Source organism: Sardina pilchardus, chromosome 5 (genome assembly GCF_963854185.1).
Source record: "Sardina pilchardus chromosome 5, fSarPil1.1, whole genome shotgun sequence".
In the NCBI taxonomy this organism is placed as follows: domain Eukaryota; kingdom Metazoa; phylum Chordata; class Actinopteri; order Clupeiformes; family Clupeidae; genus Sardina; species Sardina pilchardus.
Window position 1 is genome coordinate 35,080,219 of NC_084998.1, and position 12,641 is coordinate 35,092,859.

At 39.6% G+C, this 12,641-nt stretch overlaps 2 long non-coding RNA genes across 3 annotated transcripts; both read right to left on the reverse strand.

Annotated features, from left to right (window-relative positions):
* Positions 1-1,217: 1,217 nt before the first annotated feature.
* Positions 1,218-5,062, reverse strand: LOC134079680 (uncharacterized). Of its 2 annotated transcripts, XR_009939110.1 has the most exons (7): positions 4,157-5,062; positions 3,603-4,004; positions 3,277-3,474; positions 2,948-3,034; positions 2,048-2,108; positions 1,838-1,915; positions 1,218-1,732 (listed from the first exon to the last, which is right to left on the reverse strand). It is a non-coding gene; the product is annotated as an uncharacterized LOC134079680 (long non-coding RNA). The 2 variants fall into 2 exon arrangements; XR_009939111.1 differs by having other exon boundaries at positions 1,218-2,108; positions 2,944-3,034.
* A 1,778-nt stretch (positions 5,063-6,840) lies between these two features.
* Positions 6,841-9,186, reverse strand: LOC134079679 (uncharacterized). The gene is made up of 4 exons (XR_009939109.1): positions 8,949-9,186; positions 7,556-7,678; positions 7,311-7,392; positions 6,841-7,073 (listed from the first exon to the last, which is right to left on the reverse strand). It is a non-coding gene; the product is annotated as an uncharacterized LOC134079679 (long non-coding RNA).
* Between the last annotated feature and the right edge of the window lie 3,455 nt (positions 9,187-12,641).

Consider the following 12,641-nt stretch of genomic DNA (forward strand, 5'->3'; position numbering starts at 1 on the left):
TTCTGGACTTTTGCTCTGGGGGCGCTGCTCCCGGGGGGCCTGGGCGGCGGGTTGGATCAGATTGTGTGTCCTGGTCGGGCCGTGGTGTGTGTTCGCGCGGTGTTGTGGTTGGGGTGGGGCTGGCGCAGGCCCCGTTCTCTCTGCTCGCGGACGGTGGTGGGGGGGTTGTCTGCGGATGGGTGGCGCCGCCTGTGGGCGGACTCTGGCTGGCCATGCTCAGCCGTGCTGCTCCGACGCGCGGTTCAGGGGTGGTGTGTGGGTTCGTCTGGGGGGGAGGCATTGGGGGGGGCATTGTGGGTGGGTGGATGTTGCGTGCGTGGTGGGTGGGTGGATGTTTGCATGCGTGGTGGACGATGTGCGGGATGCCTCTTCGGGTTTAACTGGGTAACCTATTCCTACGCACCTGTCCCCACAAAAGAGGTGTGTAAAAGCGTTTTGTAAACCCTCTATAGTATAACCATTTATATCACCATTGATATACTTATTAATACTTAATATGACTTACAGTAATACTAACACACTCTATTTCTCTTCCCTTTCCCCTATACCTCACCTGTGAGGTAAACCATTACCAGCCATCAACCATCTCTGTGCCTGTCCCTCATCACACCTGAAGTCACATCCCTCTGACTGTCCTACCATCGCCATTGCCTTCGCCATCCCTATGACTGCCCTACCATCGCCTGCTGTGGTTCCCTGCCCGAATCTTTGGCCCTCGGATCCCAGCGACCCATCACCTTCCGAAATAACTAATGGATTACTAATGGACAATTTATTCCCTACACTGGACTATTTGAACTTTCATTGTCATTGTAACTTTCAAACTACAAATGACTGTACTGTAACTGACCCAAGGCAGATGGGTTGGGCCCTTGAGTCGTGGGTCTGTCTGAGGTTTCTTCCTATATGTATCTCCAATTCTAGGGAGTTTTTCCTTGCCCCTGTTACTCATGGGCTCTCTTTGAATGTCTAAACACTCTGTAAAGCGCCTTGAGACATGTGTAATGTATTGGCGCTCTATAAGCGACATTAAATTAAATTAATTAAATTAATTAATTAATTACATGAACAATGACAATTCTACAATATGAACATTACACTAGACTACTTACTACAGCTACAGGATGAGGGGTGGTATGTTTGTAGGGGGGGGGGGGGGGGGTGTGTGTGTGTGTGGGGGGGGGGAGTCTAAACATAAGAACAAGCTTTTCTACACTACAATAACAACATTACATGAACAATGACAACACCATCACCATTTATGGCGTAGCTCCTTCAGGCCATGCTGCCAAACAGGCAATGGTCATCATGGTCAGGGGCATTTTGGGGAAGTGGAAACAGGCAAGCTAACGACATTTTTTGCTGTTTGTTGGGGGGGGCACGACGACTAAAACATATTATATATATATATATAAAAAAAAAATAAACATTACTACTAACCTAAACTACTACTAAGGTGTGTGTGTGTTTTGGGATAGTGGGAAGGGGTGTCTAAACATAATGACAACAACATGAACCTTTCTTACACTACAATATTACAATAAAAACACTGCATGAACAACACATTACAACACATTACAATACTACAATATGAACTATACTATAACTAAACTATACCTTACTATTCTACCAACTACAGCTACAGGATGAGGGGTGGTGTGTTTGTAAATGGGGGGGTTGGAGGAGGATGATGATGAAGGATGTCATACATCTGTTGGGCATCATGGGGCAACTGTTAAAACAGAGAGACAAAGAGGTCTTAACCGACGTCATATTAAACCCTATGGATTTCAATTTAAGGAGAAGGAGATGGCTCATAAATATGAGACGAAAGGACCTGAATCTGAATGCATCACATCAGGACTTAATGCATGGAGGATATGTGGTTTGCGAACTACATTTCGAGAAATGCTTCCTGCAAAAAGTGAGTTGTGTAGTTGGAAAGAAATTACAATAGTACAATTAAATACAATAAAGTAATACAATTACTGATGCATTTTCTTTACGCTCATGTTTTTAAAAAGCACAATGGAAAAAATGCACTTACCAGCGATGCCATCCCTACACTGGTTGATTGCATCAACCCACCACCTCTTTCCTCCCCTCCTCTGAAAAGGCGGAAAAGAAGTGAAGGTAAGAATGAGACTTGAGAACAAGAACAGTACAAGACCATTTACATGAAATACAAGTAAAACATAACATTACAGTTGCAGGAACATGAAATTAAATTAATTGACATTAACTGACTGACTTGATCCTCCAAAAGCTGAGAGAAGGCACTCTGAGGAGCAGGAAAAAGAGAGGGCCATTGTTGAGATAGAGGGGGAGACGGAGAAAAAATCAGAGGATGCACCTGAAGGGATAGAGGATATGACAGAGGAGGGAGAAGTTGCAGAAGGAGAAGGAGACAGAGAAAGAGAAAGAGAAGAAGCAGGAGAAAGAGAAGGAGAAAGAGAAGCAGTAGCAAGAGAAGGAGAAAGAGAAGGAGGAGAAGAAAGAGCAGAAGGAGGCGAAGGAGCAGTAGCAGAAGGACCAGTAGCAGAAGAAGGAGCAGGAGGAGAAGAAGGAGCAGGAGAAGGGATAGAGGAAAGAACAAAAGAACAGGCTCAGGCGACCATTCAACAAAAGGACAAGGTGATGTTCTGAGCGTAATCAATTTCAAGATTGTGACTCACATTCTCATAATCGAATATAATATGCCTTTTTGTTATCACAAAGAATTGCAGAACTCGAGGCAGAGGTTGCACGGCTAAAACGACGAAGAAGGAAGCCAGCTAAGCCTAAACAACCCAAGTAATGTACTTCCAAGTCTGTTCACCACACATAGGGCTACCATGACTAAAATGAGTTTAACACCTAGACAAATTTGAGCTGTGACCTTGCGCCTCATAACAATTTTGAATTATAAACCTTTGTTTTTACAAAATCTTTGAATCTTCATACCTACATCATATTCTTCCATAGTCCTCATCAAATTCTGGAGGAGATGATGAAGAGCTGTCCTGAAGGCTGCCGGAACTTCATCAAGGCACAGCTATCCGAGGCAAAAAAAAAGGGAAGAGGGAGAAGATTCAGCAATGATTTGAAAGACCTGGGGCTGCAGATACTACATAGCAGCCCCAAGGCTTTTAGATATTTGAGAAGTATCTTTGCTCTTCCCTCAAAGACGACAATTCGACGTTACATCACCGAACGTGTCGGATACTTCTCTGTAAATACCTATTTAACATATACTGCTTTACATTACCCAGTTTCACAATTTCAAAATGTACTTACAACTGTTAATTTAACTTTGCTTGTTCCAACAGCCAGGCTTCCTGGAAGGAATAATTTTCCAGATGGGAAATATCGCCTCCACAATGACCCATGTTGAGCGAATGTGCACTCTTGTTTTGGACGAGATGGCCATCAAGAGGCAATTTGATTACGACAAGAGAAGCGATGCCATGTATGGCGTAGCTCCCTCAGGCCATGCTGCCAAACAGGCAATGGTCCTCATGGTTAGGGGCATCATGGGGAAGTGGAAACAGGCAAGCTAACAACATTTTTTGACTGTTTTTTAGACCTTTCTTTCTTTTGCTGTATATATCAAAAACATTTACCTGAAACGTTGTCCTTCAACAGGCCATAGGTTATTTCTTCTCACCAAGTTCAATGCCAGCGGTGGAAATCGCCGGCATCATAGAGAATGCCATTGGAAAGCTAGAGAACATAGGGCTGATAGTATGCACAGCACAGACTTTTAAACAGCAACATTAACAATCTACAATTACATTCAATCCATGTATTTACATAATGTATTAACCTATTTCCAAGGTGCAGGCAGTAATATGTGATCAGGCAACAACCAATGTTAAAGCTATGCACCAACTTGGGGCCACCCTGGACCCTCTGGGTGTCGAGGAGGACTCCCACTGCATTCTGGTGGGGGTCAGGAGAGTTCCTGTCATTTTTGATGTCCCTCACTTGGTGAAGTCCATCAGGAACAACTTCTTTAAATACGGCTTAAAAGTAAGCACAATAAACACAAGCAACTACATTTGTCAATCCCAATCACATTGGTAATAATTTGTCAATGAGAAGTTTTCATTAAGATGAATGGCATGACTAAGATACATTATCACAAATATTCACATATCAGCTCATATGTACTTACATCCTTAGATCCAAGGAAAAGATGTTCTTTGGCGCCATATAGTTCAATTCCATTAACTGGACAAGCTCCATACCGTCCGCATGGCGCCAAAGCTAACGGAAAGACGCATTTCTTTGCCTGCATTTTCAAAAATGCGTGTCAGTTTGGCAACCCAAGTGTTCAGCCACACCGTTTCTGCGGGTAGGCCTACATTCCATGTGCACTAGTCATCTTTACAATGACTAGTAGCAGATTTAGAAGATTCTAATGCAATACTGAACTCCTATTAAGTGCTCACATCTGTTGTGACGCAGGCATTTCAGCAATGGTGTCACTAAAGAGGCTGCCTGCAGAGGCAAAGGACACGGCAGAATTCATTGCTAAACTGAACCGCCTTTTTGATATCCTCAACTCAAGGTAATTCTAAACAACAAAGAAGAAATTAAATTCACAAACATAAAACCTATCTACCAACTTTGACCTACCAACCACAACTACAGTACAACCTTTGACCTACTAATTACAACCTACCTACTAACTACTACACACCTATCCATACCTACCTATCTACAACTACCCTACTTGCACTGTCCCAGTTCCTGAACTCAAGGTAATTCTAAACAACAAAGAAAAACTTACATATGTACAACCTATCTACCAACTTCATTAACATACAACCTACCTACTAACTACTACACACCTACCTATCTACAACTATCCTACTTGCACTGTCCCAGTTTTCTGAGCTTAACACATTTCTTACTCCTTTATTAGATCTGCCAAGGATTCAAACCCCTGGCGACGACCCCTTGGGACAGGAAGCCAGGAGAAGGAGAACTTCCTTCTCAACTGCATAAGTTGGGTGGCAGGCTGGCAGTTCAGGTCAGTCAATAAGAAAGGCCTAAATGAACAACCAAGCTTCAACAAATGAAACTAGAAATGCAATTCCAAGGAATTACCAGTGCATGAAAATGCAAAAATAGATAGATAATGTAGATATGGTTACTAAGGTGTAGCTAGGGTAAACATGGTGGTTGCATAGTTTACAGAGAGTTGATAGTGTGAAGGTAGACAGTTTAAAGATGAAACGTTCCAGTTCTAACTTAACTAATGATTTCTATTCATGTTAAAATGTTGATTAGCTAACTTAGCTAATGATTTCTAGCAGTTACGCTAAAAATGCTTACTATGCTAGCAATGCTAACAATGCTAACCAGGTTGATTAGCTAACTTAACCGATGATTTCTAGCAGTAATGCTAAAAATGCTAACTATGCTAACAATCCCAGATAGCAAAATGGCATTGAATCAACGTTGAAAGGATTCGTTGAATCTGCATTGAACTCCGAAGTTGTTTCGACATTGAAAGCGCTCGATGAGATTGCCGTTGAAACCACATCACCATTTCAATCATCTAAAACGTGGATTCAACGTTGATTCAACCAGATGTGATTGCCGTTGAAATTACATTGAAATTTCAATGATAATCAAACGTTGATTCAACACTGATTCAGTGCTCATTCAATGGTACCAATATTGAAATTTGGTTGATTCAACATTGAAAACGTGTCATAAACATGCTTTACCGGCAGCTGGTTCCAGAACCTCACTGCGAAAGTTAAAGTGTCACGTTGTCCCAGTAACGCGATTTCCTGTTATAAACAAACGACCTGCAAGTGGCATTTTCTATTTCCTCACCGTGTTGTTTATTTCAAAATGAAAAATGAATTTTAAGCGGTAAAAGTCACTACCATGTCGAGGCGTGTATGTATGCTTCTGGTGTAGGCTAATGTTCACGCTAGCATGGGGGGGAAAGTGTATAATGTAACGGCAAGCTGGGCTAATCCATGATTACATTAAGTTAGCTAATGCTAGCGTGAACGTCTCCTTTTAGTACACCAGAAGCATACATAAGCGCCTCGACATGGTAGTGATTTTTACCGTTTCAAATTCATTTATTTTAATTTTGAAATAAACAACACGGTGAGGCGATAGAAAATGCCACATGCAGGTCGTTTGTTAACAGAAAATCGCGTTACCGGGACAACGTGACACTCACTCATGCACTCTATGAATACGGATAAATACAATCTGGTTGTATCGGCTGGCATAACATGTCCGTAATAAATACAGTGCAACAAACTGCACTTTGAACAGTAAAAATGAATTTAAAAAAGCACAGTTCACCAAACATACCATTGCCATAATAACCATGAATTCAAGTTGGCTTAACATTTGTCTCAAGTCTTACTAAGCAAAATGAATAACAAAGGTGTATGAAAACAATCATTTTATTCCTTGTTAATGACCTTCACATACAAAAAACAAAGATGGCCTGTTCAATTAATGCAAACAACTCTACTACAAGTTCAATGTGAAGGGTTTTGTCAAAAATGAGTGTTTACTCTGAAGTCAACCATCACATATTTTGCACACATTTTGCCATGACTAACTCAAAGTTATTATTAGGTACAAGAACAGCAGTGTGTTGACATCAATGTTTGGAATTATCTAAATGTACAACTGAAACTGACTGACTGAAGTCATTTGTGAAGGTCAACAATATCGACCTGTGATGCATATAGAGCAGCTTTGTCAGTTCAGATTTCTCTCTTTGTTGGGCCTATATATACAAATTGTAGGTTGTAATGAGAAAATATGATAAAATAATCATATTTCAACATGGGAGACAAAATGTCCATCAGATACTGGAAATCAAAATCGTATAATGTACTCACTGGGTAGGATGCAAGGTATCTATGACGAGAGCATAGTAGCTGCAAAATAAAATTACCAGGATACCCTGCTTCCTCCACAAATGTCAAAAAATGTGAACAGTCCGTTTCATGAGCTGAACAGAGTTTCTTTCCATAGCTTGCGAAGAAAAAAGTAGGCCGTGCAGTATGGTGAACATCATGAATCCAACACAAGGAGGCATTCTGATTATTAAAAGGAGAGAGCACAGAAAACACACGTGTCAAGTAATGAGATTTAGAGAGTTTCTAAGTCAAATAATTACTTCCATGGACAAACGGATGGGAGGAGTAAGAGCAGTAACAAAGTAAAATAAAAAGGAAAAGTACTCGGGCAGAGATGTCTTTCAAAAAAAAAAAAAAGGAATGAGCTAGAAAGAATAAAGTTTGATGAAGTTGTGCAACAAATGAAGGGATACTTACCACAGTTTGCAGAATACCGGAGAAGGTTGAGAACTGAGTGTAGTGGACATCAGGAAGTCAGGCTTATAGGACATCTGAACATCTGCATAAGGAAAAAGAAGAGGGAACACTTTTGGCATACATGTGGAGTTTCAAATAGAGAGAGGGAGAAAGATATCACTGTGGCAGACCTAGGATGATGAGGTGAGGTGATATGTAGAAGTTATATAACAAAAAGATAGAAACAAGAATTTGGGGATACTTACCACAGTTTGCAAAAGACTGGAGAAGATTGAGAACAGAGTGTAGTGGACATCAGGAAGTCAGGCTTATGGGAATGCAAGAGAAAAAACAATCCTGCCTGGTGCCTTTGTTGAGAGCCAGGACATCTGCATAAGGAGAAAGAAGAGGGGACACTTTAGGCATATATTTGGAGTTTCAAATGGAGAGATGGAGAGATGGAGAGGAGGGGGGGGGGGATAGCTGTGGCATACCTAGGATGATGAAGTGAGCTAAAGCTATGCAACAAAAAGATAGAAACAATAATTTGGGGATACAGTGGTGACAGAAGACCACTGTTAATGAGACCTGTCATGAGACATGACATTATATGGATATTTAAGACGACCACAATCTACCAAAATGAGAATTGTTAGGTTTGAGCAGCAAAACCCATACGGAAAAGACATAGAAAAACTTATATGCCAGCAATGTGTTTTATATACAAAACGTTTATGATTTACTCTTAATCTATCAGGTTTTTATATGCCAGTGAAACCATTATAAGATCCTTGCTAAATCTGTGTAACCTGAAACATATAAAACATTGTAAGCTGTAAGGACTGTATGACGTTGTATGAGGAAAACGAGAAAGGGGCCACTTTCAAGAGTAAATCATACAAGTTTTGTATATAAAACACATTGCTGGCATATAAGTTTTTTCTATATTTTCCATATGGGAAGAGCTGACTGACGAGCCCACCACGACCCACTAGGATTGCATTGCTAGCAGTGAAAAATGATTGCCTAAGTTTTAGAAGTTTGGGCAGCAAAAGCGCTGGCTGACGAGTAAATGGTTTGAAATTGTTTGAAAGGCAATATTTGATGATAGTTTTCTGATTAGTCAGTGAAACAGTGGGTCACACCTACGACCAGAGTCGCCAACGCATATGCAGATCATTCTTTTACGTGTGTCGGTAATATTCATAGCTCTCTCGCTACCGAGCTCAGCGGATCAACGGTCCCAGGTGTCGAGAGCTTCCTTCGGTAGCAGCTAGCAGCTAAAGCTGGGTCACGGCAAGGGCTGGAGCTCTGCAAGCTAATAAGCTAACGGTTAGCAGTTAGTTCTGGTGCTCCAATCTTCAAAATGGATGTAGCTGCTACCTGCTAATGGTAACCAACCAACCAACACTAGACTAACCATCCACGTATCGATAACAATTTAACCGTGAATCCAAATTCAAGTCTAAAAACGAATATTAACATAATAGCTAATCTAGCTGCTAACTCACTAGCATAATGATGTTAGCACTAACGAACAACAAATTCAGTTCTTTCACCAACACGGTCGAACTACATCTTGCAATAACCCATTTAACAACTTTTTCTAGTTTAGTTTCTCAATAGTGACCGATAAAAAATGAGAAATGTCGAACTTACCTTTACAAATGTTGTGCTGATACCTCTATTTCTTCTTCTCTAACGTGTGCAGTGCAGCGAGAGGATCCAGCTCCTCCGGGAGAAAATTCAAATAAAATCTGCTGCTTGCTGATTGGATGGTTGATTAAAGCGCGTACCAAAGCTCTATTCTAGAATCTTCGGCCCATACCTTCGGAACATTGACATTGAAACAATGTTGATGAAATGCCAGTTTTTCAACGTTGAAATTATGATTACACTTAAACATTGAATTGATGTTGACTTTTTAACTTAAACCAAACATCAACCAATCTGACCAATTTTCAACTTTAAATCAATGAAGTTTGCTATCTGGGATGCTAAATTTGCTAACAATGCTAACCAGGTTAATTAGCTAACTTAGTTGATGATTTTTTGCAGTTATGCTAAAAATGCTAACTATGCTAACAATGCTAACTATGCTAACCATGGTAACTAGCTAACTTGCTAGTGAGGACTTTTATTTTGAAACATTTGTTGCTAGGGTATCCATGGTGGCCACTATCAGGAAACAAGAAGTTACTGCAGTATAATCATGTTGGTTGCTATGGAAACGGTCATAAACACTTTTTAATGGTTGCTATGTTGGTTGCTAGGTACATGGAGGTTTCATGTAGTTGACTGGAGGCATAGTGGATGATAACTGACAGTTGGAATGGTTGAACAGTTCAATAGTTGAGTAGTTTCAATGGTTAAATGATTTAATAGTGTATTATTGCAGTGAGGACCTTTATTTTGAAACAGTTGTGGACAGAGGAAGTAGTGAAACAGGATCTGTAGTCTTAATGAGATTGTATGCTTAAAGCCTGAGACAGAAGGTGCTTCTCATAGCGTTTACGCGTCCTCTCTCGCTCCTCACTGATCTACATAAAGAATGATGGAGCGGCAACAATGGGATAGTCTAGCCCTTCTTCTATCTTTCTTTATGTAGATCATTGAGGATCGAGGATCGAGGGAGGACATATAAACGCTGCTTGAGAGGGACCCACAGTAAATACTTTAAAAGTTGTATGTAGATAGTCTAATTAATGTTGATAGATAGAATGTTTAATGGATGTTGATAGGCAGATTGTTTAATAGATATTGATTGACAGTTTAATGGGTGGATGAGTGAATGGTCTGAAGAAGATGAATGGATAGAAGGTTGGATGGAATGTGCCTTATATTCTTGTTAAGAGAGACACTGATACAGCTCTCTGAGAGTAGTTGATACAGGTGTAATCAATTTAACTGGCTAGTCTTAAGAGAGAGTGTGCTTAAAGCCTGAGACAGAGTAAATCATTTAAAAGTTGAATGTAGATAGTCTAATTAATGTTGATAGACAGAGAGTTTAATGGATGTTGATAGGCAGATTGTTTAATAGATGTTGATAGACAGTTTAATGGGTGGATGAGTGAATGGTCTGAAGAAGATGAATGGATAGAAAGTTGGATGGAATGTGCCTTATATTCTTGTAGAATGGAGAGACACAGCTCTCTACTGAGAGTAGTGGATACAGATACAGGTGTAATCAATTTAACTGGCTAGTCTTAAGAGAGCCAGCCTGAGACAGAGTAGATTGTTTAAAAGTTCAATGTAGAGCGTCTAATTGATGTTGTTGATAGGCAGACTGTTTAGAATGGGTGGATGAGTGAATGGTTTGAAGAAGATGAATGGATATAAAGTTGGATGGAATTAGGAGGACTTATTTTGATACTGTTGTGCGCAGAGGATACAGGGGAACAGAATATGTAGTCTTCAGAGAGGAGCCTGAGAGAAACTGACAGTTGGTGCCCAGGTGGCTGACCAGCTGGGGTAACATTCTAATTGCTGCCGTGATGTCATAATGAGCAATGTTAAGTCTATGGGGGAAATGGTGATAGTTTTTAACTAATAGTTTAAAAAGTATAAAAGTTACAAAGTTGAAAAATATAAAGCACATATGGCATAAGCAAGACCTACGCAACAAAGTTTGAATGAAGTTTCTACGTTAAACGGTTGAAGCTGAATTGCGAGCGTTAGAAGAAGAAGTTTAATAATAACTAGAGAATGTAATTCCAGGGAAATTACGAGTGCATGAAAATGCAAAAATGTATAGATACAGTAGATAATGTAGATATAGTTACTAAGGTGTAGCTAGGGTAAACATGGTGGTTGCATAGTTTAAAGAAAGCTGATAGTGTGAAGGTAGACAGTTTAAAGCTAAAACATTAGTTCTAACTGAACTAATGATTTCTAGCAGTTATGCTAAAAATGCTAACTATGCTAACAATGCTAACCAGGTTGATTAGCTAACTTAGCTAATCATTTCTAACAGTTATGCTAACAATGCTAACTATGCTAACGATGCTAACCAGGTTGATTAGCTAACTTAGCTAATCATTTCTAACAGTTATGCTAAAAATGCTAACTATGCTAACAATGCTAACCAGGTTGATTAGCTAACTTAGCTAATCATTTCTAGCAGTTAGGCTAAAAATGCTAACAATGCTAACAATGCTAACTAGCTAACTTGCTAGTGAGGACTTTTATTTTGAAACATTTGTTGATAGGGTATATATGGTGGCCATCATCAGGAATAAAGAAGTTACTGTAGTAAAATCACGTTGGTTGCTATGGAAACGGTCATAAACGCTTAATTTTAATGGTTGCTATGTTGGTTGCTAGGTACATGGAGGTTTCATGTAGTTGACTGGAGGCATAGTTGATGATAACTGACAGTTGGAATGGTTGAACAGTTAAATAGTTGAGTAGTTTCAATGGTTAAATGATTTAATAGTGTATTATTGCAATGAGGACTTTTATTTTGAAACAGTTTTGGACAGAGAAAGTAGTGAAACAGGATCTGTAGTCTTAATGAGATTGTATGCTTAAAGCCTGAGAGAGAGAGAGCTGCTGCACCTGGACTGGCCACCTGGCATAAGATTCTAATTGCCCTATTATGATGTCATAATCACAATGTTAAGTCTATGGGGAAATTGTAATAGTTTTTATTTAATAGTTCAAAAAGTATAAAAGTTACAAAGTTAAAAAAAACATAGCTGAAGTCACCTAATTAAGACCTACGCAGCGCAGTTTGAATGAAGTTTCTACGTTATACGGTTGAAGCTGAATTGCACGCACAAAAAGCGTTAGAAGAATAATAATGACCTATAATAAGAATAAATCGGATAACAGTAGAGTGCATTTTCATGCACTCTAATAATAAGAAGAATAGGAAGAACAGTACAGTGCATTTTCATGCACTGTAATAAATAAACAAACAAACAAAAAACAAATAGATGAAGCACACACTAACATAACGTGTTAATATAAGTGTATCAAGAAATGCTATTATATAAATTCATACATATATTATATTATATACATATAGTATATAAAATGATACCGTTCTTTTCCAGATCTGGCCGTAAACCTCCACCATGCCAGAACGGGATGCAGCTAACCATGAGAAGTATTCTGCTGGTTCACAAGAGGTGCACAGATGCTGGCATGAAGTATCTGTGCACCTCAAAACTGAACCAAGATTGTATCGAGGTAAACTACATCAGACGAACAAAAAAAACCCCCATATATTGGTACAGTAGTTTTTCCAGAAAAGCCCTCCGAGAGACTTACTTTCCCTACTACCTGTGAACTACAGCATTAGAAATCCTTAACCTAATCAAAATCATCAACAGCTTACTTTCTCCCTCT